We start from the raw sequence: 11855 nt of genomic DNA, 5'->3' as shown, positions 1-11855 counted from the left end.
CTAAAACTGTAGGTTCTGTGTTTCACCACTAGGTGTCAGCATTAGTACATAAAATGAGCTACTGTAGGAGTTGTGAAATAACCCACTTCTTTTTTTTTTACCCTCATATGTTCAGTGAGATTATCAAATGTTCTTTTAAACTAATACGTCTTAAAGCAAAGTGTAAATATAGCTGATTTTTATCTGATCATAAGGTAAAACTGCACCCCCATCATTAGAATGAACTAATGTTACTATAGACCCTGTGTTGACCTACACAAAGATGAGTGCTAATTTATGCCAGTCAAAGGTTTAATAGAATCATTTATTCTTCTTTTTAAAGTCTTGTGAACATCCTCAGCCCCCTGTAAAAAAAAAAAAAAAAAAAATCCACCCCTACTTCTCGAGATGCCTCCAAATTCCAGGGCAAATGAAGCCTTTTCTTTGACAAGCAACGCAGGGGCATTCCTCACCGGGGGGACACAATGGCCCCTTTCACCATGGTCTGGCTCTGAAATTTCACAGGTGATGTGATGGAGGACCTGTGGACACTCGATCCTTCGTCCTCACCCAACACATCAGGCTGAGGTAGAGGAAAGGAATTGTAGAGATGGTAAAACACACTGGATATGATGGAGGAGTGACTCCTTTTTAAACTCTCAAATACATGAAATATTTATTTATCAAAGATGGTTCTTCTTCTAAATGTAAGGACAAAATATTGGTTTTACATAAAGATAAATTCTAGTTCCATTCCCATACAATAGAGATGGGCAACTTTAATCACAGCGGGGGCCAAAAAATATGATTGTGTTATCTGAGGGTCACATGTTCAACATTCATGTTACCATTTAGAATAATGATCATTTTAGAAATTAATACAGGAAAGAACAAAGGGTTTTATTCTCTCGTTTTGTTTATTTTTGTAGTCCGTCTTGTACATTTTTTTAAGTAATTTTGCGTGTTTCAGGAATCATCATGGGCCTGTACTACAAAGCTAGATCAGTATATCCTGATATGTCTCCGTTAGCTCTACCTAATCAAACATTCTCTGTCACAGAGCAGCTGTACAACAAAGCAAGATATAAACACGTTCACTTAAAGGTCCATATCATGCTGATTTTCACTCATCTCCATTTGTTCTAAGAACCCCAAAAACATAGTTTTTAAGGGTTATTTTCCCAAACTCTCCTGTTTTCCAGAGTTTTAGCCTCTGAAAAGTCACTTTCTGAGCTACTCTACACAAACAGGCTGATTTTCATCCTACTTATGCATATTCATGAGTGGGCGTGTCTATAGACGGGACACTGACTTCCTCCTCCCCGCACGGTGACGTAGGGCCAGAGGACGGCCCGCCCTCTTCCCACCCACTCTGTAGCGGAGCTCATGCTGCTTTATAAACACGAGACAGAGTGTGGGGGCGGGGCGTTCACCAGTACATACATAGACTGTAGAAAATACATACATAGCACTGTGTGAAGGACGCTGAAATGCTTACCTTTGTGGGTGTGTCTGTTTACATGTCAATCACGGCAGAGAGCTTCCTGGAGGCGTGGCTTCTCCAGCTCAGTGCCACGTCGAATTCGTCATCAAAGTGGGAACGCGTCATCATTATTGGAGCAAGGTGTTTGGGTTCACCCTGTAGTAAGAATGGAGCAAATCACCCTCTAGCTATTGATTGAGGGAATCAATGAAAAAACACTTTGGGAATGTGTATGAAGCCTAAATAACACTTTATGATGTTTAAAGCTCAAAAAAATTAATTTAGCTTAACATGGGCCCTTTAAGACAGGTGCGTCCAGCTTGGCTACGTGCGTGTTCGCATGAAGCGGGCGGAGATTGCATCGCCAGACCAATCACAATCACAGAGAAACTTTGGAGAGCAACTTATGTCACATTTGTGGAATAATTATTTAGAAAATCCATAATTCAGACCAAAAACAACACTGATGCTGCAGAAAAAGCAGGAAGAAAAGAACACAGGCAGGAAGCTGATGACACTGTTAATGATGATCAATATTAATCCATTGGATGATAAACTTTATTACAGCACACACGTGTTTCTATTCAGGTAGTCCTCCTCAATTTATCACACTCACACTGGGATGAGACACATTGTTTCACTGTATTATGTTCCTGCTGATGCTGTCAGCCTCACTATAGCGTATGAAGGAATACATGTATGAATAAGTTGATGGTGTCTCTCCACAGGCTTCATCAGCTGACTGTAGATCAGTCCATCAGATATGAATCTACAGTATGTCTTTCCTAAATGATGTCATCACTAAATGAAAGGATTAATTAATCTGTTAATAATCTCTCTTTCCTAAACTCAGCTGTCTGATCTGCACCAGCCAGGATCAACTAACAATGGGCAGCTCAATTTACATAAGAACTGATTGGAGGCGGGACTTTAGTACTCGCACAGATCTGATCCACTTCATAACCTGGTCCTGACCAGATTAGGTGTTCAGCCTAAATTGCCATGGTGATTTAGCCTTGGTTACCATGGTGATATAGCCCGGTTAGAAGTTAGCCAGTGTCGTGGTACAGCACACACCGATTAAATCCAGGAAGTTAGCGCAATAAGAGGAAATCCAGCTTCGTAGTACAGGCCCTTAGAGTGCTTTTGCTTTGTGTATTTTCTGGTCCTTTTTTGTATTTTTCTGTCATTTTATGTGTTTATTGTTTCTGGAATAATTATGTGTGTTTGCTGTTGTTTTGTGTATTTTTGTTGTGCTTTTTATATTTCTCTGTCATTTTGTGTAGTTTTGTGGCTGCACAAAATTAAACCGAGGGCTGGATGTGGCCCCTGGCCCCTGGCCCGCCAATTGCCCATGTTTGTAAATGTAGCAAATATAAACGAAGAGCACTTGTATTTTATATAAAATGTTGAGGTTTACATGCTGCTAACAATTAACCTTTGCAAGTTTTTGTGCTTGTTTGAGAGATAAATCAATAAATAAAAACATATAAATATGGAGAACATGCACTCTCTGCTCTGAGCAGTGCATGTGCTCGTGTACATTGTGCATCATCAGCAGTTAAACTAACAGTGTGGACAGTGGACTCTGGTTGTGACTTTAAATGGACTCTTTCATGGTGAAGGAAGGAAATGAACCAACCTTCAGAGTTTTTCTAATGGTCCAGGTTTCAGCCAGGGACCTAGATTGAAAACGGTGATGATGTCATCGTTGTGAAACTATGGATAAAGTGCCAGCATCACACAGGACTTCATTCAGATAGTTAATCAGCTATTCACAGTGTCATGCTATTATTGAGACACCATGTTTTAAGCTTATTAAAACCCAGAATTAAGGTGTATGATCGACACCAGATGTTATCAACTGAAGGCCTGGGGGCCACAAGTGGCCCTTAAAGTAGACGCACAAATTGAGTCCAAAAAACATACAAAATTACAGAAAAATCCACAAAAATGCATACAATTATCGCAAAAACACACAACAATTACAGAAATACACAAAAATACCTGAAAAATATAGAAATAACAACAATAACACACAATCCTTTTGTTCTTTCTTGTGTTCACGCTCAGATTAGTTATTATTCTAAATGAATGTGGCCCTCAAATCAGATACTCTTGTTTTTTGTCCCCTGCTGCATAATAGGTCTTGCTCATCTCTGATCTACACAATACTTTTATGGAAGGACAAGATGTCAGCGTTTGCTGAATCCCTCTTGCCTAAACATGACTAATCTTGTATACTGAGTTACGGTGATGCCACTGAATAAAAGATTAGATTTTTGAGAACGGCCTGTGGAAAAAAGTTGCTGAACTTCTACAGATTATACATTTTCATTTTCAGACTTTCAGTGTTTGGAATGTAGAACTAACTCTGTCAGATATACCTCCAAGGATTCTGGTTGACTTTTTGTGAATCCATGAATCAATAATGATTGTAGCAATAATATGCTGTATAATATAGTATACTGTAATATAATATAATATAATATAATATAACATAATATACTATAGGTCAAGTTGTGCTGCAGTGGATCAGGTCTGACTGATCATGTTAATATTTCTCTTCGCTCCGCTGTGATTGTACCTGATCTGAGGGTCACATGATCAACATTTATATTAGCATTAGAATAATGACCAATCAGAGCATTAACACAGGAAACAACAAAGGGTTTGTGTTTTTTTTTTTTTTGTTTTCTATTTTTTTTGTATTTTTGTTATTTTGTATATTATTGTGTCAGTTTTTGGAGACAGTTTTGTGTATTTTTCTGGAATTGTAGTGTGTATTTTTTGTGTCGTTTTGGTGCAGTTTTGTGTGATTTTTTATTTTCTTGCCATTTTGTGTTTTTGGAGACAATTTTGTGTATTATTTGTATATCTTTCTATCATTCTGTATACTTTTGTTGCTATTTTATGTTTTTAGAGACAATTGTCTGTATTTTATGTATGTTTTATATAATTGTGTTATTTTTGTTTTGTGTGTTTTGGAGTAATGTTGTGTATTTTAGTTGTTCTTTTGTGTGTTGTTGCTATTTTGTGTGATTTATTTTGCTATTCTGTGTTTTTGGAGACCATTGTGTGTATTTTTGTGTTTTTTTAATTGTCGTTTTATATAATTGCATTATGTTTGTAGTCGTCTATTTTTTGTTGTCCTTTTGTATATTGTTGCTGTTGTATTTTTTTTTTTTTTGTTATTTTGTGTTTTTACAGACAATTTTGTGTATTTTTCTAGTGTTTTTGGAGTCAGGTTTTGTCGGTTTTTCATTGTCGTTTGATAAAACTGTGTTATTTTTGTAGTCGTCTCGTGTGTTTTGGTGTAAATTTGTGTATTTTTGTTTTTCTTTTGTATATTGTTGCTGTTTTGTGTGATTTTTTTTTGCCCTTTTGTGTGTTTTTTTAGTAGTTAAGTGCTTTTACTTTTGGGCGCAAAATTTAGGCCAAGTTAGGCCGCTAGCTGCCTATGTCATGTTTAGACGATAAGGTAAAGAAAAGTTGGGGAATCACTCACATTAGGACGAGCTCTGAAAGTGAGGAAAGGTCAAGAATCCAGAATGTGAGGAATGTCGTCCAGAGAGGGACAATATCTCAATATCTTCAGGCTTCATGAATGAAGAAACCCAAAAGGTAAAGGTTCAGAGTGATTCTGCTTCTCCTCAATCCCATCAACGAAACTCAAACCACGAAATGATCAGAAAACATCTGCCTGTCTGTATTTAACTGAAAACATGTTTTCGTCCCTTTGAAATAATCCGAGGTTCTTCATCTGCACAGCGTCGACAGCACTGAGCTCAGACTTCACTCATTATATCATCTGTAACCTCATACCAACATTTGTGATTACGCTGACATCATCATGTAACTAAGTACACGTGCGGCATTTTAAGTGTTGCAAAGAAACCTTTTATGACACTTTGGGGCCTTTGTTGTCTTGATGAAAGACAGATTTTGTTTCAGATTCTTTTCTTAAAGATTCTTATTCAGAGCAGCAGTGATGTGGGCAGAAAACATGGAAAACGAACATGGAGACGCTGAACACATGATTAACGTTTAGAATGAACGGTGATGAAAAAGTGTCAAATACATGGAAATGATGACGAGTCAACAAAAATATTATAGTTTTCAGTTTAAAACGTACAAAAGAAGTACAATAAAACAACAAAGGTAGTTTATTCTCATACAACACGTTAAGCCCAGAAGCTAGTGCATAGCTTAGCTTTGTTTAATTCAAATTATAGATTAAACTAGTACAGTGCCCGTCGGAAGTATGTATTCATATAGTGGGAGGAGCTTAAGTAGAGTTGTCAATTATGGCCAGATGAGTGTGTGTTTGAAAGTTTCATGTACAAAGTGGTGTACATACTCTGTTCTCTGTAGTGTTATAAAGGGGTATATTTGCTGGTGCAAAGTAAAATAGTGTGTACAATTTCCCTGGTTTAATTCTATGGGACATGCGCATGATAAATGTGTTTGTAGTTTTTTATTACTCATTTTTATATATTTTTTTGTTTGGTGTATTTTTCTGTAATGTATGTTTTTTGGAGTCAATTTTGTGTATTTTTGTATCTTTCTGTTGTGTTTTTGTGCATTTTTTGTACAATTATTGTTTTTTGTTGCCATTGTAGTGATTCTGGAGTCATTTTGTGTATTTTTGTATCTTTTTTGGTAAAGTTTTGTGCATTTCTGTTCTCATTTTGTGTTTTTTTGTTGTTTGGTGTATTTTTCTGTAATGTATGTTTTTTGGAGTCATTTTGTGTGTTTTTGGAGCCTTTTTGTATATTTTTGTGCATTTCTGTTGTCGTTTTGAGTACTTTTTGTATAAATAATGTTTAGTTTTTTGTTATTTGTTTATTATTTTACTCATTTTGTATATTTTTATTATAAATACCTAATGTGTGGTGTGGTGAGGGCGTGTTTTGAGAACTTGTTGGCAAAAGACTCACCAGTGGCTGACGGTTTCAAATGATCTATTCAGAGAGACGCTGACGGTAGCATGGCATAGTGATAGAGACAACTATTTAAAGGAAATTTGGGATCACGGGAATGATTAAAAATAACCATGAAATATTAACGTAAATAAATTTTAGTACTACAGAAACGTTTTTAATAATCACCTAAACCCAAACAAACTGCGACACAGTGACTCGGCAACCCGGAACCGGAAGTAGCGCGCTTAATACCGAGAGGGAGCCGAAATCTTAAAATTAAAACGTTTGAACGTTTTGCAACACCAAATTACTCCAAAATGACGCATGCGCACACTCTGGCTATGTGGAAGCCTTTGACAAAGGTTCAGGCCAAACACACACACACACACACGCACGCACGCACGCACGCACACACACACACACAGACCTTTCTTGCATTATAGATGTGAGGATGAGGACTTAAAAGTGGTGAACAGATTGCACTTCTTGTAGTGTTAACCTTCAACAGCATGTGCAGACAAGGTAAAAAAAAATTAAAAAAAAGTGGTGAACAGGGTTCAAAGTGAAAATATTGGAAAGATTATTTTAAACTGGCAAATGTTAGACATTACAAATGGTGAATGTGGTTAAATTAGCCAAAGTAATCATGAAATATGGTGAAAAGAGGTTAAAAGACAATAATGGGTCAACATATGTGACATTAGGTGGAAAAAGTGGTGGTAAGGGTTTATAAGTGCTGAACATGTCTTGAAAGTGGAAAAAATGTGCAGAAAATGCATTGAAATTTAATGTTAAAGTGGCATAAATGTGCGTAATGTAGCAAAAATGCATTAAAAGAAGCAAAAATATGTCAAGAACAAGTGATGAAAAATATGGTTTGGTGTAAAAGGGTAAAAATAAGCAAAAATGGGCTCAAATTGTTCAGAAAATATTCTTAGTTTCTTGAAGGCATCTGACGACCCCCTCCCAATGTCTCGTGACCTTATATGGGGTCCCAACCCCAAGGTTGAGAACTCCTGGTTTGAGGGAAGACAACGTGGAGAACATTGGTGGAGAAATGAGCTCTTCTTTTTTCAGTCTGTTGGTGCTCTTGTTCGCAAAAATAAAAGTCCTCGCTGTTGCTTTTCAACCATTTTTTTCTTTTTATAAATGCGCTGACATTTCCAGTTCCTGTTCCATGTATTCTACTCTTTGATATTTGGTATTGCATTGGCTGTGCCAGCCTACCATCTCCATCTGTAGCTACTAATTATGGCTCTAATACGAGGCCTCCACCCCAGGCTTCAGCTCTGCCACGTGCACCATGCACGGGGAATGGAGGGATGATGATGATGATGATGATTATGATTATGCTTACTGTAAGCAAGAGCTTGGCTAATTTTAGGACATAAATCACACATTTTGTCAATACTGATTATTACCTCCTACAAGTAGGTCATAGTTTGGCCAGCTTTTTTTTAAAGTTTAATTCCTTTATCTTTCAACAGTCAAACTCAAAAACTAATGGAGTAATTTAGAAGAAATTTCAGAAAATATTGGAAGTGGCATAAGGATAAATAAGAGTAAAACGCCACAGATCTGCTTTGTTTATTGTATTCCCTAGTGTTCTAGTACTCCGGACCACAATTTAAAGGTCTTGGTCTTGTCTCGATATTTGCGCCGTTGTATATAGCCATCTTAAAGATGTAAGTCCTTGTTTTAATCAGAAAAAAAATCATTTAAAGTGGCCAAAATTGGTGGAAAAGGTAGTGAAATGGGATTTTAAAAACCACAGAAAATGGTTAAAAGTGGTAAAAATGGTTCAAAGTGTCAATATTGGCTTAAAAATGGCAGAAAAAAGTAAGAACAATTAGTTTAAACTGACAAATAATAGGGATAACAAGTTGTGAATGTGGCTAAATTGACAAAAATAAGCATGAAATATGGTGAAAAGAGGTTAAAAGTGACAACAATGGGTCAACATATGTGATTTTAGGTGGAAAAGTGGTGAAAATGTCTTGAAAGTGAAAAACTGTGCAGAAAAGTAAATGAAAATTGATGGAGAAGTGTCAGAAATGGGGGTAATGTAGCAAAAATGCTTCAAAAGGAGCAAAAATATGGCAAGAAAAAGTGATGAAAATAAGTTAAAGAGTCCTGTAGACCAGGGGTTCTCAGCCCCTGGTCTACAGGACTCCACATCCCACAATGCAAGTCATTTCATCCATTTGCATCTTTATTTGGATCTTTGATTTATTGATCTATGACCCCTACATTGTGTCTTCATCTGATAAAAACAAAACAAAAAAAAACAAATAAACAAAAAAAAAAAACATTTCTAGCAGATTTCATAAGATAATTAATAATGTAATTCTTTTTAACAGCGTAGCTGAGTTGAATGGATGAGATAAAATGAGCAGCTCCATATGCAAACAGAAGCTACCGCGACATGCTTCGTCTTGAGCTGTGGTGACCTGTGGGGGTCAGAGGTTAACCAGGGCAGCTGCTCACCAAAGCAGCGTGACACCCTTTTTCACTTACACACCCTTTAAAGAGAGGTCAAAAGGGTTTCATCCCAACCCTGAACTGGTTATGCAACCATCAACCTCCCAATGTTTCACTTCTCAGCTTTGATTGAATTATTTGGAAAAAAGACTTAAACATGTTGAATGTGTCTTTTGAACATAGTCAGTCTGTCACTCTTTATATGACGTGCGCTTCAGGCTGTGGATGAACAAACACAGAAATGCAGTGAGCACCAGCGTGCAGGAACATGTCATACCATCACATACAGTAGTAGCTAAACCTTCAAAATGAAATATGCTGAATGTTCACCTTTTACTATCACTGCAGGCTAATCAATAATCAATGCCTTCAGGAAGCAAAGAATTGCCATGAATAGTTTACAATGGAGCTTCAATTGTTTTTATTACCGCAATAAAACCAACATGGATTACATATTTTGCCTTTTTTTTAATGTAATATTGAAAATAAAAAAGTTAGAAAAAGATTTTTGTTGAATTTGTGTGAACTACAATTTTTTTTTATGAAAAACAAGATATTTTTAGGGCCGCTATCAGTAAAACAAGGATTTTCTGACTGCAGTAAATGTTTGATTATTCAATATTACAAACAAGAAACAATATGTTGGTAATGATTGGTTTAATAGAGCAGGTTTTAAGTTAAACATATCTAAAAAAATACATATACAGTATATATACATATACATATATATATATATATATATATACAACGAAAGACATGGAAAAAAATACAAAATTACCCCAAAAACACAAAATGACAACATAAACACAGAAATCTAATGTTCTTTCCTGTTTTAATGCTCAGATTGTTGATAATGGGGCCCTCAAATCAGACAATTGCATTTTTGTGGCCCCCGCTGTTGATAAAAGTTGCAGATTTCTGTTATTGAACATCTACCAGGACTACATTTACAGCTGCCAGGAGCAGCAGTGGGAATATAAGCTGCATCATTACAGATTATAGTTTGGATATAAGGACAATATGCAGGAAAAAAGACTTGTTTTTAAAATCAAATGTTAAAAAGGTTCTTGGAATGGACGTTTTGAATCATTACCAGGAACAACCTTATGTAATATCATAATCAACAATGATGGTAAAAGGAAGTGGAAAGCCTCATTCCAGGTCTCTTATTTTGAAAGAGTAGAGTCAATTATGCTTTATATGTGCAACAAAGACAAGATCCGTGAACAGATTTTGTTGTTTTGTTTTAGGGTTGGGGTCAATTACATTTTCCAATTACAAATATATCGTCAATTATCTAAGCTCAATTACAACTCAGTTACAATCACAGTGACTGGCATTTTAATTACAAAAAGCGTTCTCAATTACCAAAGTTCAATTACAAAATGGTGGTCCATTGTTCTATGAATCTGTGATAACCATTTATTCATCTGAATAATATCCACTGTTATCTAGAAAGTTTACTATTATTATAGTCATCTTAAATATGTAAATCCTTTTTTTAATCAGATATAAAATGGGTTAAAAGTGACCAAAAATTGTGGAAAAGGTGGTGAAATGGGATTTTAAAACCCCCAGGAATTGCTAAAAAGTTGCAAATTAGAGTGGACAACAGGGGACATAAAAAGTGGTAAAAAAGGGTTCGAAGTGTCAATATTAGCAGAATTATTTTAAACTGGCTAATAATAGGCATGACAAATGGTGTATGTGGTTCAACTGGCAAAAAAAAGCATTAAATATGGTGAAAACAGGTTAAATAATGACAATAATGGGTCAACATATGTGACATTAGGTGCAAAGGGTTTATAAGTGCCAAAGTTAAACTGAAAGTGGAAAAAATACACAGAAAAGGCACTGAAATTTGATGGAGAAATGGCAGAAATAGGAGTAATGTGGCAAAAATGCATTAAAATGAGCAAAAATATGGCAAGAAAAAGTGATGAAAATAGGTTAAAATTAGGGATGTAACGATTCACTCCCGATACTCAACTCCCAATACGATACGATTCGATTCGATTCACGATACTGGGTTCACGATATGGTTCTCTCACGATTAATTTTACAAAATGGGACTGTAGACAAATAATTATTGAAAAATATTCCTAGAAATAACGGTACTATTTTCCTTTTATGTTTCATTGTCAAAAGAATCCTTTGATAAACTATTCAATTTAACTAAAAATAAATCTTGAATGAAATAAATAAAGGAATAATACAAATGAAGAAGAAGCCTATTAATTTAAATTCTGGTTCTATAGTAAACAATGCAAAACTGCATAATAGTGCTTTTTAAAAATGCAACTGAAAATGTATTTTGTGCCTTAACAATTGGACTTTAAAAAAAAAAAAAAAACAGTCTGAATTGTATTTACGTTAGATATTTGTTTAGAACCAGCAGAGGGCGCTGGTAACCCAGTGGTCGGTTGGCATGTAGCTAATCTGTGCAGCAGACAGAACTAATAGAAAAACGTGATTTTTACAGATATTCACGTAAGATTACTGATATTTTTTCAGTGCTAAAAGGTAAGGAATCATTTCTGAACATGTTTAAGAGTAGAAGGCGGCCAGAAAGAAAGTAGTAGCAGTTTCCGCCCACCGCCTCAGCATTTGGACAAGAGATAGATAAATAAAAAAAATACTGCGATTCAATTTTCAGAAAATCGATATCAACCGTGTTACCTATGAATCGATTTTTAACTGCCGTACGATTAATCGTTACATCCCTAGTTAAAATATGGCAAGTTTGGTGTAGTTTCAGAAAAAAGGTAAAAATAAGCAAAAATTGGCTTGAATAGAAATTATTCTTAGTTTCTTGAAGGCATCTGGTGACCCTAAATGGGGTCCTGACCCCAAGGTTGAGAATCATTGCTCCAGAGAACTGACAGGTAGTGGGAAAATTTGATATGAATCATAATTTAATAACTATTAACTATGAATGTGTAGGCAATAGAAATGTACTATGGTTCTATGGGTTTGTGTTTAAATAA

This window comes from Gouania willdenowi, chromosome 20 (genome assembly GCF_900634775.1).
Source record: "Gouania willdenowi chromosome 20, fGouWil2.1, whole genome shotgun sequence".
NCBI classification, from domain to species: domain Eukaryota; kingdom Metazoa; phylum Chordata; class Actinopteri; order Blenniiformes; family Gobiesocidae; genus Gouania; species Gouania willdenowi.
This window is presented reverse-complemented; position numbering follows the sequence as displayed.